The sequence below is a fragment of the Oncorhynchus mykiss genome, chromosome 5 (assembly GCF_013265735.2).
Source record: "Oncorhynchus mykiss isolate Arlee chromosome 5, USDA_OmykA_1.1, whole genome shotgun sequence".
Taxonomy (NCBI): domain Eukaryota; kingdom Metazoa; phylum Chordata; class Actinopteri; order Salmoniformes; family Salmonidae; genus Oncorhynchus; species Oncorhynchus mykiss.
In genome coordinates, this window is record NC_048569.1 from 59,302,416 (window position 1) to 59,321,923 (window position 19,508).

The following is a 19,508-nucleotide window of genomic DNA, read 5'->3' on the forward strand; positions in this document are numbered from 1 at the left end:
AATAAATACTTTGTCATGACGATATGGACAGATGGATATGTTCCAGATAAGTATACCATCTACTGGCTGATTTTGCGATCTGGAGTGCAGGTAATCGTTTTAAAAGCATTAAGAAACGTGATAGTTTGTTATTCCATATCTCCAGTGACGAGAACCTTGATAGAGCACAACAGGATGTCCTAATTTCACAGACAGACCACTTATAAGTTAAAACATTATTTTACCCACTCATTGAATTTAGGCTATGACCAAATTGACAAGAACAAATTGGCTAACCCCAGAGAGCTCTGATCTGAAGGGTATTTTCTAGGAAAGGAGTAGCCTGCTTCCAACATGCGGTGCTCTGCACTCCAAATCGAACAGAGGAATGTGAGGCCAGAAGTCTAGTAGTCTAACAGTGTGTTTGCTCAGCTGTGGTTACCCTCAGGGCCAGACTCCGACTCTCCACCATTTTGACACCACAGCACTCCCTTATGGTGACCGAGGGGCAGATGCAGTATGGATGGATTTAGGGGAGCTCAGGGTGGACTCAGGACAGAGTCATTTAGCCCTCCACAGGCTTAGCCCTTTGCAGCGTGTGAGAGTGAATAACACATACCTGCCGAGGAGGCCTGTCTCTCACAAGCAGCAGCTCATGCAGGTGTAGCAGTATAACTTTAGACCGTCCCCTCACCCATACCCGGGCGTGAACCAGGGACCCTCTGCACACATCAACAACAGTCACCCACGAAGCATCGTTACCCATCGCTCCACAAAAGCCTCAGCCCTTGCAGAGCAAGGGGAACCACTACTTCAAGGTCTCAGAGCAAGTGACGTCACCGATTGAAACGCTATTTAGCGCGCACCACCGCTAACTAGCTAGCCGTTTCACATCCGTTACACTCACCCCCCTTTTGACCTCCTCCTTTTTCCGCAGCAACCTGTGATCCGGGTCAACAGCATCAATGTAACAGTATAACTTTAGACCGTCCCCTCACCCATACCCGGGCGCGAACCAGGGACCCTCTGTACACATCAACAACAGTCACCCGCGAAGCATTGTTAACCATTGCTCCACAAAAGCCGGGGCCCTGGCGGAGCAAGGGGAACCACTACTTCAAGGTCTCAGAGCAAGTGACGTCACTGATTGAAACGCTATTTTGCGCGCACCAGAAGACATCCGTTACACAGGAAATCCACAGAAGGCTCTACAACCATTCAGAAGATGGTTTGCAAAAGCCCTGTCAAAACACAGGCAAGGTGAAAAACTCATCCTTCCCTCTCTTTGTCTCTCCATCTCAAAGAGGACTTTGTGGACTGAAATTCATTGAAGCCTATTCTCAAGGATAGTGCAGTTAACTCAGTGTCTACAGTCAGAAAACAATGGTCTCCCAGTAGAGAAGCTCTGCCCGACTCTCCTTGACTGCTGTGGAGAGGCTCATGCAGTGTCAAGGAAGACTTTTATCCACGTGCCTCCAATTCAGAGAAACTCCCTCCTCTACTTGAGGGCCTTTGGAGCTGAAAGCTGTCCAGGTAAACAACCAGGAGATCGCAACCACATCTCAAAGTCCTCCTGGAATTAACTCCTGCTCTTTGAAGCCCTGGGAGGCACCTGCAATGTTACGCCTTCTGCTTTTTATCTGTGTAACCTCCACTCAGGACTTTAGCTTGAAAAGCCACAAGAACAAGACAACTTAAAAGAAACAGGGAGAACTGAAAGCTTAACCTTTTGCTTTGTCTCCACTACCTGATTGGGTGAACTGAGAGTTTCTGAGTTACAGTACTACATCTCCATCCCATGGGTTGTCTTTAAAGTGCAACAGGTTAACTTGTGAGCTCTACCAAGAAATAGTAATCACAGTAATACAATGACTGAATCCTTTTAAATCAAAGGATCAAAGTTGTGATGCTTGAAAGAAAGAGGACGATCAATTTGCAGGGCCACCACCTTTGCCTGGAGAAAGTTAAAATACATAATGACCTTGTCAACAATCTTTGCCGCCCAAAGCGTCCTCCACTATGAGATGATGATCTAAAAGCCGGAATACGAAAGGTGAACCATCACAATTAACAGCCGAATCACATGAACAAAATCTTTCAGCTCAGAGTTTTCTACTGGCGTCAAATGTCAACCTACCAACGCAGTGTTTGTCCCTTTTTAAAATGCTTCTTGGAGTCATTTATCTTTGGGCATCATGTGTCAACAAAACAAGGGAAAGCGTATTTGTTTTGGTGAAAATGTTCTGGCCTGATGGTTTTCACGTCTTATTTATGAGAAAGCCCTTGTGCCTCAATCCAGATCTTGGAAACCATCCATCTCTCCTGAGTTTAGTTAGGCAGAGTGCTACGTGCACTCAGCCACATATTTGTGCCCTCTGCAATCGTCTAGGGCAACACTGCCTCAGCCTTTCCCATGGCTGTTTTGAGGCCAGGCTTTACGTTGAATAGGAAGCCATCTTACAGACGGAGGATAAGCGGCACTAAGACTGCAGTGGAGGAAAACCCTGACCTATACCGAGCTAGGGTCAAGGTGAGGAGTGAACTATGATGGGGAAGTACACTCTCCTACATATGTATTCGGGCAGTGATGCTAACATTTTAAATTTGGCCCTCTACTCCAGCATTTTGAATTTGAGATTAATGTTTAATGAGGCAACAGTACAGAATGTAAACTTTAGGAATGAAAGCACTTTGTACTGTATATCTAGTCCCCCCCATGTGAAGATGTTCTAAGTATTTGGACAAATTTCACGTTGTGTATTAAAGTAGTCTAAAATGTTGTATTTGGTCTCAATCCTTGCACACAATGACTACATCAAGCTTGTGACTCCACAAACGTGTTGGATGCATTTACAGCTTGTTTTGGTTGTGTTTCGGATAATGTTTTGTCCAACAGGAAGTAAATGGTGTATAATGTACTGTGTCATTTTGGAGTCACTTTTGTTGTAAGTAAGAATATAACATGTTTAAACACGGACAAGAATGTGGACGCTACCATGATTATGGATAATAATATATGAATTGTGAATGATGATGAGTGAAGGAAGTTTGAGGGACAAAGATCACACCCCCAAAAATGCTAATCTCCTCCACTCTTTGTAATGTTGAGAGGTGCATGCTGCTTTGTGGAAGCCTCACTCATCATTATTCATGATTTTGCTAAATCATGGAATTCTCAGGGTTGACTTTAAGTGTTCAAAAACGTCTTATCTACTCAGAAAGAAAATGACTCCAGTCATCATTCACTTCCTATTGGGCAAAACAGTTTGCAGAGTCACAAGCTTGATGTAGTCATTGCGTGCTAGGAATATGGGAACAAATACTAAACTTGACTACTTTTGTACACTATAAGTGGTATTTGTCCAAATACTTGACATCTTCAAATGGGGGGACTAGATCTATATTTCTAAACGGTAAATCAACATCTAACAAAAGGTCACAAAACAAGGAGACATTTTGATCTCAAATCCAAAATGATGGAGTATAGAGCCAAATAAAAAATGTTTTGCGTCAGTGTCCAAATACATACGTAGGGGAGTGTACAGCGTGGGGTTAGGGTTGGATAAAATTCTATCTTGGTGGCTGACTCAAAATGTCCACAGGGTAACATGCATAAACACACACCCACAAGTATGCGGTACATGCACTTCTGTCCACTTAAGTAATTCCAATCCTCTGATGATAAAAGAGGGAAATTGCAATGTGAAAATGACTCATTTTAAAGTTCTCATGTCCAAGGACATACAGTACCAGTCACAAGTTTGGACACACCTACTCAAAAAGTTTTTCTTTATTTGTACTATTTTCTACATTGTAGAATAATAGTGAAGACATTAAAACTATGAAATAACACATATGGAATTATGTAGTAAGCAAAGAAAGTGTTAAACAAAATATATTTTATATTTGAGATTCCTCAAAGTAGCCACCCTTGCCTTGAAAGCTTTGCACACTCGTGGTATTCTCCCAACCAGCTTCATTAGGTAGTCACCTGGAATGCATTTCAATTAACAGGTGTGCCTTGTTAAAAGTAAATTTGCAGAATTTCTTTCCTTCTTAGTGCGTTTGAGCCAATCAGTTGTGTTGTGACAAGGTAGGGGAGGTATACAGAAGATAGCCCTATTTGGTAAAAGTCCATTTTATAGCAAGAACAGCTCAAATAAGCAAAGAGAAACGACAGTCCATAATTTATTTCTTAAAGTAAGTTCAGTCAATCTGGAAAATGTCAAGAACTGTAAAAGTCGCAAAAAACATCAAGCGCTATGATTGAACTTTCTCTCATGAGGACCGCCACAGGAAAGAAAGGCCCAGAGACCAAATTTGAGATTTTTGGTTCCAACCGCTGTGTCTTTGTGAGACGCAGAGTAGGTGAACGGATGATTTTCGCATGTGTGGTTCCCACCTTGAAGCATGGAGGAGGTGGTGTGATGTGGGGGTGCTTTGCTGGTGACACTGTCAGTGATTTATTTAGAATTCAAGGCCCACAACCAGCATGGATACCACAGCATTCTGCAGCGATACACCATCCCATCTGGTTTGCACTTAGTGGGAATATCATTTGTTTTTCAACAGGACAATGACCCAACACACCTCCAGGCTGTGTAAGGGCTATTTGAGCAAGAAGGAGAGTGATGGAGTGTTGCATCAGATGACCTGGCCTCCGAAATCACCTGCCCTTAACCCAATTGAGATGGTTTGGGATGAGATGGACTGCAGAGTGAAGGAAAAGCAGCCAACAAAAGCTCAGCATATGTGGAAACTTCTTCAAGACTGTTGGAAAAGCATTCCAGGTGAAGCTAGTTGAGAGAATGCCAAGAATGTACAACACTGTCATGAAGGCAAAGGGTGGCTACTTTGAAGAATCTCAAATAGAAGCTACAGTATATTACGATTTATTTAACACTTTTTTGGTTCCATTTGTGTTATTTCCTAGTTGAGATGTCCTCACTATTATTCTACAATGTAGAAAATCATCAAAATAAAGAACAACCCTTGAATGAATAGGCGTGTCCAAACTTTTGACTGGTACTGTAGACAAAAGTCGAGTTAACATGTTCCCTTACAGGAATTGAACACCAAAAAAAAAACTCTGCTCAGGCCCATCCATCTACATCAATCGAGCGAAACATGCATGAAACTATTTCCAATAAAAGCTTTACAGAAGAGCCCAGAAGGAACTGTTCAAAAGGGAAAAGCATGGTTAATGTGCCAAAACACGCGTTTACAATTACAAGTGTACCAGAACATTTCACCACTCACTTCTCCATGTCAAATAGTTCTCTGCTGTTTTTCAGCCCAAAATCTAAAAGCAACAGATAAACCAGGATTCAACATTTGATCAAAATGAACTCGATGCATGTAGATGAGGGGGTATAGGCAACGAATATGTAACCAATTCGCATGAGGCCAAAAGGGTCTGGGTGTTGGACTTAATGGCTGAATTGTCATTCTTTGCCTTTGAGACCATAGTACTCTACTTGGTACATGAAGTAGGTCAAGATTCTGAACAGTCCGCGGCGCTCTCATCTGCTGTTTCTTTGTGAGCTCACAGGAAGACACCAGGCTGTGACGTGAAGCCTCTCAAAAACAGTAGCATGACAGAACGTCAGGGATGATCTGTAACGCTCCTCATTCAAATCTTGCCTCCATATTTTTCAGAGCATGGGAACAACCAGATCTCACAGAGCAGATTAAACATGTTGAGTCAGAGATGGGGTATACTATTTTTACAGAGATAAAAAAAAAATGCTTGTTCTCTGCATTGCATTGCTGTTCGGCAGATTGTGCAGGTATAGCAAAGAGTGTTTCAATAAGGAGAAAGAAATGGGGATATAGTCAGAATATAAAAAGAGTTGGAACTTGGCATGTGAAAACTTCCACTTAATAAAACATTCACGCTATATTCCCAACCAATTATCCTTTGACAACGTGAAGCATGAAAACAGAACACCCTCAATAGAAATAATTCATATTTTGATTTATCCAGAAAAAGTCCAAAGGGGTATGTAATAAGAAACTACTTGGCCGGTGGAAACATCAGCCTACACCTCATACGCATTCACATTAAATTATGTACCAACCCCCTCATAAGGAAATTACACCATGGTACAAAAATAACCCCTCGACCACAAACAAAGCATGAGTCTATGTCATCAAATCACATAGGCCTACAGTATGTCTATTACAGGTAGGAAAACAGTATTAAGACCAATCAGAAGCTAATGATTATAGCACTCACGATGACCTTGGTAGTTAAGTGGATGCTGTGTAGTCATTGTGTGTCAAGAACATTTTCAGGAAATGACACGAGATAAGAATGCTGTTCATTGACTACAGCTCAGCATTCAACACCACAGTACCCTCCAAGCTCATCATTAAGCTTGAGGCCCTGGGTCTCAACCCCGCCCTGTGCAATTGGGTCCTGGACATTGACGGGACTCCCCCAGGTGGTGAAGGTAGGAAACAACACCTCCACTTCACCGATCCTCAACACTGGGGCCCCACAAGGGTACGTGCTCAGCCCCCTCTTGTACTCCCTGTTCACCCATGACTGCGTGGTCATGCACACCTCCAACTCAATCAGGTTTGCAGACGACACAACAGTAGTGGGCTTGATTACAAACAATGAGACAGCCTACAGGGGGGAGGTGAGAGCACTCGGAATGTGCTGTCAGGAAAACAACCTCTCACTCAACGTCAAAAAAAACAAAAGAGATGACTGTGGACTTCAGGAAACAGCAGAGGGAGCAAAACCCCTATCCACATCGACGAGACAGTAGTGGAGAAGGTGGAAAGTTAAGTTCCTCGGCATACACATCACTGACAAACTGAACTGGTCCACCCACATAGACAGTGTGGTGAAGAAGGCACAACAGTGCCTCTTTAACATCAACTTGTCACCTAAAACCTTGACAAACTTTTACAGATGCACAATTGAGAGCATCCTGTCGGCTGTATTACCGCCTGGTACGGCAACTGCACAGCCCTCAAAAGCAAGGCTCTCCAGAAGGTGGTGCGGTCTGCACAACGCATCACCGGCGGCAAACTACCTGCCCTCAAGGACACCTACACCACCCGATGTCACAGGAAGGCCATAAAGATCAAGGACAACAACCACCCGAGCCACTGCCTGTTCATCCCACTACCATCCAGAAGGCGAGGTCAGTAGAGGTGCATCAAATCTGGGACCGAGAGACTGAAAAACAGCTTCTATCTCAAGGCCATCAGACTGTTAAACAGCCATCGCTCATCCATATATTAATATGCACATATTCTTATTCCATCCCTTTAGATTGGTGTGTATTAGGTAGTTGTTGTGGAATTGTTAGATTACTTGTTAGATATTACTCAACTGACAGAACTAGAAGCACAAGCATTTCGCTACACTCGCATTAATATCTGCTAACCATGTGTATGTGACCAATAAAATTTGATAAATGGCCCATAATTGAGCTCAATCAGTATTACTTTCTAACAGGCTTTTACCAGGATGTCTTCTTACTCCAGATCTCCCGTGTCAAACTAAGGTTGTTTTTACAAAGCAGCCCAATTCTGATCTTTTTTTCACGAATTGGTCTTTTGACTTATCAGATCAGCTCTGAAAAAATCTGATGTGAAGAGATCCGATGCGATTGGTCAAAAGACCAATTCGTGGAACAAATGTCAGAATAGGGCTGTCTGTGTAAACACAGCTTAAGTTGACTATGGCGGTGGAAGTAAACCAGATCTTGCTGCAACCAGTAAGTAAACCAGACAGGTGCACTGGTTTATAGTTATTGTCTCTGGTACACAGTGGTCTGGCTGTACATCCAGGTGTTACGTAAGCAGGGCTACTGGGCTTTAAAACATTAAGGATGAGACAGGAAGAACATGTTTTCCAGTAATTACATTTTCATTGGAGGGACGTGTTGTGAATGAGGACGAGGAGGGCTGTGCACTCCTGCATAATGCGTTTTCTGTTAGCAACAAACAAGATGAGGAGCAGAGAGCCTTCTCGGCCCTCTCACTCAGCACGGAGATCACCCGAGGTAGTTACACAAACAAACCAGTATTCATTCACAAACCCCTTTGCATGCATGCACACAAACTATTTATATTTTTGCATGAACATACAAAGGTGTACGACAGCAGAAAGTGAACTGTATGAGTATGATGCTAATATTCCTAGCGTATCTGTAATACTGGAAAACATTCCACAATCACATCATTAACGTTTGCTGCCTGCTGTCGTTACTTAGCATTTAAGGGCTGGCAGCAGTTAAATCCTACAAAATAGTTGATATTCAACAAAACAAATTGCTTTTGGGATTAAGCAAATTTATTACAATTAAATTGAAGACAGTTTTTTTGGCCAAAAAACCTTGGGCCTTTGTCTGACAAACTAAATACACTGTGCTGTAAAAACATTTGATTTCCTCCCCAAAAAGCCGTCACCCATTTTCTTGTCCCCTTTTCTTCCCACAACTTTAGCTGACTTGTTTTACTGATTCTACTTCAGCCTGTTGAGTTATGCTGCCACTACTACTTGGACAAACACATCATCGCTGCCTGGGAACACAAACAGGTCAGGATTGGAAAAATACTGGGTCTTGACGTAGGTCCTCGTGGGATACGGTAAACCCTTAGAGAGGCTAGTGTGACTGTGTGCAGTAAGTTATGTGGACACTTGTCTGTTTGTGTACATCCAGGAACAGATAACATTAAGGGGGGGGGGGGGGGGTTCCCCCAGTGAGTGGCAACAGTGGCAGGTCTACGGTGGGAGAAGAGGCCGGGATCTGTTTGGAGAAACTGGAGCCCTCTGTGACATGCCAAGAATGCTGGGGTTCCCCTGAAATATAAACCCTCCCTCTGCTCTGGCCCAGGCAGACAGCATCTCTACTGGAAAAACACTGCATAGGGACACAGCGTTAGGATGATACAGTGAGGGGAAAAAAGTATTTGATCCCGTGCTGATTTTGTACGTTTGCCCACTGACAAAGAAATGATCAGTCTATAATTTTAATGGTAGGTTTATTTCCCTCATTAAAATGCAAATCAATTCATAACATTTTTGACATGCGTTTTTCTGGATTTTTGTTGTTGTTATTCTGTCTCTCACTGTTCAAATAAACCTACCATTAAAATTATAGACTGATAATTTCTTTGTCAGTGGGCAAACGTACACAATCGTACAAAATTTTCCTCACTATAACCTCTCTATGTGAACACTAGTGTAACCTGGAAAGAGGACCAGAGAGGCGAGCACAGGATAGACAGGGCTGGTGTCTTCACTTCCATGGGGTACAGACAAGGGACGACATACATGAGAGACGAGGGGACATGAGTGACACAAAAAACACTTTATACACTATATACAAAACATCCACCAGAACCGATGTCTTTCCAGATGTCTTCAACAACAGACTGCATGAGTACACAGTGACCAGATACAGTGTGGCATGAACTGCCATACAAAACCTATACAAGTTGTGTTTATTTCACTGGAGACTTGCAGAATCCATTTTGTTTTTGCTGAGGAATGTGGTTTGGTGACTCAGGAGTGAAAAGTGCTCTGTAGTGTAAAATGGTACTTAAACCAGCCAATTTACATTCATGCAAATGTATGGGTAATGGGTTTCTGCTAAGAGTAAAATAATGAGCAGTAAACAAAAAACATTAATCTAGTTTTACACAACCTTCTGGAGAGTGAATATTGAGGGAAAAAGCTTCTCTTTAAAGTGTGCGCAAGATTGATGATATGCAAGTCCAGTTAAATTGGATACTTTCTCAGTCTTCCTATTTTCAAAGTCTTGCTGAGATTAATTTGCTCCGGATGTGGTGAAAAGTAGCAACATTTCCTGCTCTAGACAGACTCCCCTCTGACACTTGGGTGAATATGAGCAGAGAGATCCTGTGTACTTCTACTACTCAAAAACTGCATAGAATGTTCTATGAAAAGTGCTGTATGTAATAGGTACAGCACACACTGCCCCATCCATCTCCATAGCATTTGTACTCAAAAAAGGTGGAATCAAAAGTGAGAGGGGTTAAACAGCAAAACAGGCCTAAGTCTACAATGCTAGAGATGCAAACACTCAAACTCACTCCATCTTCATTTCATATACACTTGCTCACACACATTCACACTACCTCTAAAATCCTAGACTTGTTTGTTTACAGCAGTAAGCAGCTGCTCCACAACCCCTTCCTGTGAGCATGGCCCACACACACACACACACACACACACACACACACACACACACACACACACACACACACACAACCTCCCTCCGGCCGTGACGTCCTGTTTTGATGCAGGACCCGGGTGGAAAACAGAGCTGCAGTCTAAACGGACCAATGGTGTTTCTGTTAGTGGCTGTTAATGGGATGTCACTATCAGGCCAAGAACAAAGGCTGGGAATGACTGAGCCCGGAGCTCACGCTCACTCCCACACAGCTCTGGAGCAGGTCCAATAACATGATTTTCTTACACCCTTTACCCATCTGACCACTGATCAGCTGGGCAGTAAAGTAGAACAAATATTTTTCTGAAAATAGCATGAACATCTATGATAAGTCTCATGATACAACCAAATTGCATCACGTCTCTTAAGGGCTCACGTGTATGCATGGCTCGTTTCTCCGAGAATGGAGAGCGATTCTTCTTCTTCCTATACTAAAAACGTTCACTCCGTTTAGTCTCCCCCTATAGTACAGTATACAGTGTCTTCAGAAAGTATTCATATACCCGAGACTTTTTCCACATTTTGTTACAGCCTGAATTCAAAACGGATTAAATCCATGTGTCACGTTCTGACCTTAGTTATTTTGTTATGTCTTTGTTTTAGTATGGTCAGGGTGTGAGTTGGGTGGGTTGTCTATGTTCGTTTTTCTATGTTGTGTTTTGAGTTTGGCCTGGTATGGTTCTCAATCAGAGGCAGGTGTCGTTAGTTGTCTCTGATTGAGAATCATACTTAGGTTGCCTTTTCCCACCTGTGTTTCGTGGGTGATTGTTTTCTGTTATGTGTCTGTCACCTTGCCGAACTGTTTCGTTTCGTTCTCCTTTGTTATTTTGTTTAGTGTTCTCTGTTGAATAAATATAATGATGAACACTTACCACGCTGCACTTTGGTCCTCACCTCATTCCAACGACGAGCGTTACACCATGTTTTTCCTCTCATCAATCTACACACAATACCCCATCATGACAAAGTGAAAACATGTTTTTAGAAATGTGTTCAAAATGTATTGAAAACAGAAATCTAACTTACAAAAGTATTCTCACCCCTTTGCTATGACACTTCAAACTGAGCTCAGATGCATCCAGTTTCCCTTGATCATCCTTGATGTCACAACAACTTGATTGGCCAATTCAATTATTTGGACATGATTTAGAAAGACTTATATATAAAAAGATCCCACAGTTGACATTGCATGTCAGAGCAGAAACTATAACATGAAGTCTAAGGGTCTGTCCGTAGAGCTCAAGGATAGAATTGTGATGAGGTATATCTCAGCGGAAGGGTAGAAAACTTGAAATACTCTAGAAATTGTTTTCAAGAGGACATAGTTTTTTTAAATGGAAAAAATATGCAACTACCCAGACCCAGAGTTGGCCGTCCGACCAAACTGAGCAACCGGGCAAGAAGGACCTTGGTCAGGGAGGTGACCAAGAACCCAATGACCACTCTGACAGAACTACAGAGTCCCTTGGCTGAGATGGGAGAACCTGCCAGAAGGACAGCAGTCTCTACAGCACTTCACCAATCTGGGCTTCTTGGGAGATGGAAGCCACTCCTGAAAAAAAAGGCACTTCTGGAGTTTGCCAAAAGGCATGTGAAAGCAAGAGATTATAAAGCAAGAGATTCTGATGAGACAACAATTGCACTTGTTGGCCTGAATGCAAAGCGCCATGTCTGCAGAAAACCAGGCACAGCTCATCACCCATCGAACACCATCCCTACCGTGAAGCATGGTGGTGGCAGCATCATGATATGGGGATGCTTTTTAGCGGCAGTACCCAGGGGACTGGTAACGATTGAGGGAACAATGAATCCTTGATGAGAACCTGCTTCAGAGTGCAAATGACAGACTGGGGGCGAAGATTTATGTTCCAACTGGACAATGATCCCAATCATACAGCCAAAGCGACGCTGGAATGGCTTCAGGACAAGAATGTGAAAGTCCTTGAGTGGCCCCAGCCAAAGTCCAGACTTCAAAATCACATATAAAATCTGTGGAAAGACAGGATGATTGCCAATCACAGCTGCTCCCCATCTAACTTAACAGAGCTTAAGAAAATGGGTGAAAGAAGGATGGGTGAAAAATCACCAAATCCAGATGTGCAAAGTTGATACAAACATACCCAAGACGACTCAAAGCTGTAAACAACACCAAAATGTGCTTCTACAAAGTATTGACTCAGGGGTGTGAATACTTATGTAAATTAGCTATTTCTTCATTTAATTGTCAATACATTTCGCAAAAAATTCTAAAAACCTGTTTTCACTTTGTCATTATGGGGTATTGCGTATAGATGGGTGACAGAAAAAAAAATCTATTTTTTTATTTAAGCTGTAACAAAATGTGGAGTAAGTCAAGGGGTATGAATACTTTCTGAAGGCACTGTATATACTATACACAGCATTAGGTACGGTTGAGCCTCTCCCTAATCTGTATTATGTTATCATAGGGTGGCGCACAATTGGCCCATTGTCGTAAAATAAGAATTTGTTCTCAACCGAGTTGCCTAGTTAAATAAAATTAATAAATTGTATGCCTTCCTCCAGCCCAAGCCACAGATGGTGGGAGAGAAGGGGGAATTTGTGTGGTGGGGAATGGGATCCCATATTAGATAATCTCATTGGATGAACTTCACAGCACTGTGATCTGGGAGTCTGCTTGTCCTTAGGCAACATCCATCCATGCTTATGTCAGTTTGTCTCACACCTGCAAGCAAAAATGTTGACACTATACTCCAATGAATTTCTCAAGTCTTGTTTCACTCACATAACAGTAAATTAAATGGGGCCTTATATAGTGAACACTTACTGACTCAACATAGCTGCAGCGTGACAACTGTTTTGGATGGGGTAAAACAATGGGCTGAGTGCTGTGTATTCCCTCTCCGGCTAGGATGGCTGGACAGAGGGGGAGGGAGGGAACAGGAGAAACCAAAACCATGAGTTCAGACTATTAGCTGTCTCTAGTACCACTTAGAGCAGTGTTTACCAATCCTGGTCCTCGGGTACCCCCAACAGTACACATTTTTATTGTAACCCTGGACAAGCACACCTGATTCAACTTGTCAACTAATCAATCCCTCAATGAGCTGAGTGAGGTGTGTTTATCCAGGGCTACAACAATGTGTACTGTTGGGGGTACTCGAGGACCAGGGTTGGTAAACACTGACCTAGAGGAGGTGGTGTAGTGGTATAGGTATAGTGCCATCAGAAAAAAAATCCAAAGTTTAATCCATTTTAAATTCAGGCTGTCACAACAAAATGTGGAAAAAGCCAAGGTCACTGTAGGTGGGTGATGCTGGCACACTTGTATAATTTTTATGCTGAACAAAACCTGATATAGCACCATTTCAGCAAAGCCCCGGGGTCGTCCTGTAGCGTCCCCTACAGGTCAATGGTGTAAAAACAATTACTGTAATGATGTTTTGGGTAATGTCCTCCTGTGTTTGGTCCACAGGCCCCAAAATAGCTTAAAATGTTTGCATTGGTTTGGGGAACACATTCCATCAACAGCAAAAACCTTATGGTCTGTGTTTTGTCCTAACAATGCCATCAGAAATATTAGTAAAATGTGGATGTTTTTGCTTTCAAACATTAAGATATTAATATTCTAGACACATTTCATGGGAACGTTGCAAGAACATTCATGTGTCCAGTTCTGTAGGTTAGGAGAATATTTCATCAATGTTACACTAAACATAGTTGCCATGTTCTCAGAATATAAGATCATGTTTTAAACACGTTTAATGGCAAAGTGGGTGGGTGTATACCCTGCCTGGTTTGCCCTGTCCGGTGAACAGGTCAGGGTTCAATAGCCGCAGGCAGAACAGTTGAAACTGAAGCAGCAGCATGACCAGTTGGACTGGGGACAGCAAGGAGTCATCAGGCCAGGTAGTCCTGAGGCATGGTCCTAGGGCTCAGGTCCTCAGAGAGAATATATTAGAGGGACGATACTTAAATTCACCTTGTCCCGGACCTGCTGTTTTTGACTCTCTCCCTACCGCACCTGCTGTCTAACTCTGAATGATTGGCTATGAAAAGCCAACTGACATTTACTTATGAGGTGCTGACCTGTTGCACCCTCTACAACCACTGTGATTATTATTATTTGACATTGCTGGTCATCTATGAACGTTTAAACATATTGGCTATGTACTATTATAATCTTCACCTGGCACAGCCAGAAGAGGACTGGCCACCCCTCAGAGCCTGGTCCCTCTCTAGGTTTCTTCCTAGGTTCCTGCTTTTCTAGGGAGTTTTTACTAGCCACTGTGCTTCTACATCTGCATTGCTTGCTGTTTTGGGTTATAGGCTGGGTTTCTGTACAGCACTTTGTGACATTGGCTGATGTAAAAAGGTATTTATAAATCCATTTGATTGATTGATAAATACATAATGGGAACGTTGCAGTAATATTTCTGTGTATCAGTTGTCAGGATGTCTTTTGATGGTCCCAAAGAAACGTACTCCCCAAAAAATTTAAAATGTTATTACACATCACGCATTGTTACTGTTGTTAAGCCAATCAAGGTCCTGATTGGTGAATCACTGATCCATTCATAGCTCTGTCTGTTGGCAAGTTTACGGATACTCTCAAACATATACAGTGCTTTTAACATACATGATTACATTGTGCGTTTTCATAATCAGTAGACTTCGACAGTATGTTCTCTGAAGTCTACTGATTACAATGATATAGAATATGATATTATATCCTGTGTCACTTTTAAGAACTGTGATAGGAAACCTGCCCTGTACACGTCACTCTATGCAAAATCCCATAGGAATTGTCATGACTGTCCTGTGAGAATCACAATGAGTCAGATCAGCTTGGCAATGGCCAATAATAACCAGACTTTTCTCTCACCCGCAGAGGGGAGGAGGGAACGAACTGGTATGGAGGTTGACACCTCCACATCCAGTCGTAAATTAAGCAGGCGAGGACTCTCTCCCTCTCTACCCTCCAGTATTGGTGAAAGTAATGTGCCTTTGTTTCACAGACTTGTTATCGCCAAAACTAACATCCAAAAATTGATGTCATCACCCCACTGGAACCATCGGCACGGCCGGCTGATCGTCAAATTAGCAGCTTTAGGAGCAAATGGAGGAGTGAACTCTGTAGTTCTGTTCAGGACTACATGATGGACAAGGACAGCCATACGTAAATACATTCATGATGTCTTATTTGAATCATGTGGCAGTTTGTGTGCAAAGTACATGATTAATGGGAGAATAGTTATAGAATGTATCGACGATATGGGTCTTTCGCTCTATTTATGTTGTTGGGTAAAATGTCATATTGTGTAAGTCTGCTAGGGACCTTTGTCTCATGTAGTAAGTGTGTGTGTGTATTATTTAGATAGCTAGTAAATAAATGATTAAATCAATTTGTGTAGTTCTGAATAATGAACAAGGCTGGGGTTTTTGTAGATCCAAGAAGGTTATGACTGTTCAGATTGATGATATGATAATAGGTAATGATTAATAAGATGCCTGTTTATTGATCAAATAGATATAACTTAGAGTTTAATTCGGGAGATGGTAACTCTTTAAACAACTTCTTCCGTGGTGCCCCAAATCCTAATGAGTTAATTGTTACATGATTATAATGTAATTGGGTAACAATTAAACAAACAGTTAGTGGATTCAATAAATAAGTAATCAGATTAATGAAAGGAAAGTCACAACAGAATGGATTATGTCCAGCAGGGACAGAGGTAACCCATTTAAGCAAAATCCCTTGGTGAGACCACAGAAAATGTACAAAAAGCTTGGATGTCTCAAAGATATCCAGCTATAATGCCATTGCAGATTTAACCTATTACACTCTAGGGCAGCAGTTTTCCTAAATGGCCACCAACCAGCTCCAAGGGGTCAAATAGAACAGGTTAACATGGCAGTATTTCAATTCATAATTGCTGTGTAATGCCCAATGATGGCTTAAAATGTTTGAGTTGGTGTTGCGAACACAATAAAATGTCTGATCCTCAGTGTTCACTGACCCTCAGTGTTCACTGAAATAGCACGATTTCAGGTTTTGTTCAGTCTGCCAATTTTCACACTTCTATACCAAATTGAACAATATGGTATTTTTTGGGAGCTTGTCTACTGAACTAAGTAGTTGAAACGTATTCAGAAAATCTACCCCAGAGCTCCTTGACGGATGACGATGACATTGATGTAATGGAAAGACAAATAAAACTACTTTCTGTTCGCTAAGTACCTGTTAAAACATTCTCTGTTTGTCCCCTGAATATTACAGAGTATGTTTATCTAGTGCAAGTTTTCCCTTCAAACACACAGCTTTGTGGCAGAGCTAATTACAGTAGGATTAATGTGAGCAGACAAATTCCTTAGGGAGGAAAGTAATTAAGCAGAGGACTGTGGACAGTGGACACACACAGGGCAACTGGATGCTTCCTAGAACCATAAACTTGGCTCTTATGTCTCCGCAATTAGTTTTATTTGACACCTGAAAGTAGAGGGCATCAGAGTAAAGGAGAGGAAGAACGGCAACTGTCCTTCAGTGGAGAGAGAGAGGCAGCACTGATGAGCACAGCAGCACAGTGCTTCCTGTTGTTGCAGGCTAAAAACACAGTGACCTTCAGAATGTCATAACATATACACACACTTCCACACTCACAATTTTCATTTTGGTGCACGCGTCCGTCCCCTTCTCTGATTCCCCCACCTCCAACCTCTCCCCTCCCCTCCCACTGGACTCTCGGCCCTCCTCCTCAGACTCAACACATCTCGGTCTCTCTCAACTCCCCTCTTGTAACTTCCTCCCCCTTTCCTTTTGGACAGCCCTTGACAGCAGGGCTCTGAGCGGATCTCCTCTCTGCCAGCTCCTGTCACTGTCACTTCAGTGGGAATGTGTGGCAAGGGAGCACTCGGAACGCAAAAAGTGCCATCTCCTTTCAGCTTTTAGAATGCCCCACTTTAAACAGGCTGGACACGACTGGCCACAAGACCATATCGACCAGTCTTGCCTCTCTGCCACCCAAAGCCATACGTTTCAAGAGAAAGTTCTGGTCTGCTCTCTCATCTAATACTGTGATGTTGTTTCTCCCAGTTTAAAATATTGATTTTTGTGATGTGAAATGGTTTGTACAATAGTTTGTGGCAGTGATTTAATTTCTTCAGTAACACACTGATGTTTTCCAACGCCAAGAGTCCACACATCATGTGTGCACATGTGTGCTTGGTTTCACTATCCTTGTGGTGACCAAAGTCCTCACAAGGATAGTAAAACAAGGACAATTGTACTATTTTATTTATAAGAATCTTTAGGGGTTGTTAATAATTTTGCCCCCTACCTTTGAGAAAAAAAGTATTACTTGTTAAACAAAATCTCTTTCTCTGACCAATTGTATTAGGATAAAATATAATTTCCCAATTTTTTGAAGCATACAATATAGCTCACTATTTCAATTATTTACTTTATACAGTCATTATTTCTCATCTTTCTCGAGGGTGTCAATAATTTCAGACCACACTATACACAATGTCTTTGTGTTGTGTGGGTACATATTTTAACCGGTCTCCAAAATAAAAAAAAATGTGTATTTTAGGATTAGGGGTTAGGTTTATGGGTTAGGGTTACACTTGGGGATTTTGAATGGGAATCAATTCTTTGGTTCCAACAAGGATAGTAAAACAAAAAGGTATGCATGTGTGTGTTCATTGTGTGTTGAATACCTGTATACCGGCTGCATCTCTCGGGCGATGCCGATCACAACTCCAGAAGGGAAGCGATCAAACTCCAGAAACAGCTCCCTGATGTTGCTCCTGTACTTCAGATCTACGTCCAGCAGTACAATGCGCTGCAGATCTGAAACAAAGAGTTCAATACATTTTTACTCAGAAATTCAAACGTATTGCTAGCACCCCTTGAGTAGCAGATTACTTTGGCTATACATCATATCAGCCAAAATGATCAGCTATGAAATTATTCTGATTATTGTCTGATACCAATATGTTTTTAGCCATCATCTGATACCGATATAAAGGATGATATATCATGCATCTCTAATCATAGCTCTGATGTAGGCCCTGTTTCTGGGTAGCTCCCACCGGTCAATACCCAGCAGGGCTAGGAATTGCCAGGGACCTCATGATACGACATTACCACCATAATTAGGTGCCGATACAATATGTATTGCGATTCTCACGATTCTATATGTATTGTGATTGTATTGCTATTTGATGTTCCAAACATATTGCTCATCATATGTCTGCTGCAGAGGGACAAGAGAGAGCCATGAGAAGACGAATTTTGAACAGTCATGGAAATAAAAGTCCTGAAAACAATTGGTCTCCTTGTTTTAAAAAAGCATGTGTTGAACAAGCTATGAAGGAAACATACTAGCCCAAAAATAATATTGTGATAGTCAAAACAATATCCCGATATGTAACAGTATCGATTTTTCCCCCATCACTAATAGCCAGGAAGCAGCACTCTGTGGACACAGTCACCCCAGTTACCAGGAAATACAAACTCCTCTGTTCATTGTTTCACCTTCCTGTGTTTTGCTGGTTGGCATGGCAGTGAAAAGTAAGGACATTCTAGGGTGCTGGACTGCTGTGCAATGGACAAAATACTGTGCCAATCTGGATTTACAGAGGGGTGTCAATCTGAAAACCATGCATTGGGTGTTGGCATCTCAAACTGCTAAAATGTTACAGCGACTCTAAAGATGCCATTCACAATTGTGTATACTGTAACATACAGTTAACGAGTGTTATAGTAAAATAGTAACCTTAAAGTGCAAAAAGAAAGTATCCAGATACTCGATGGGCCTCCAAAAATGTCCTCTGCAAGTCCAAAAAACAGACCACGTACAGACCACGTATGCAGATGGTCCAAAAGGCCAGTAGTCTAAGAAAGCAATCTCGGTATGACCCCTGATGGTTCAAGAAAGTTATGTGGTTCCAAGAACCAAATTGCTAACCAACCTCCAAGAAGGAAATGCAGGTACAAGAAGAAGTAAGTTCCAAATCGAGATGGGTGATTTGATGGGAAAACCACATGATCTATTGGTGCGAGCAGTGGTGTAGTACAATTTGTTTAGGTGATGGAGTACAAAAAATAAATACCGACAAATGTAGCCAATTGAATAGGCCGTCATTATAGAATATGCATAAAAGACATCCTCCAATTGCAACATCTGGTATATTGGACTGAAATGTGTATATGGGAAAGTATTCAGACCCCTTGACTTTTCCCACCTTATCTACATAAATATTCAGACCCTTTGCTATGAGACCCGAAATTGAGCTCAGGTGCATCCTGTTTCCATTGATCAT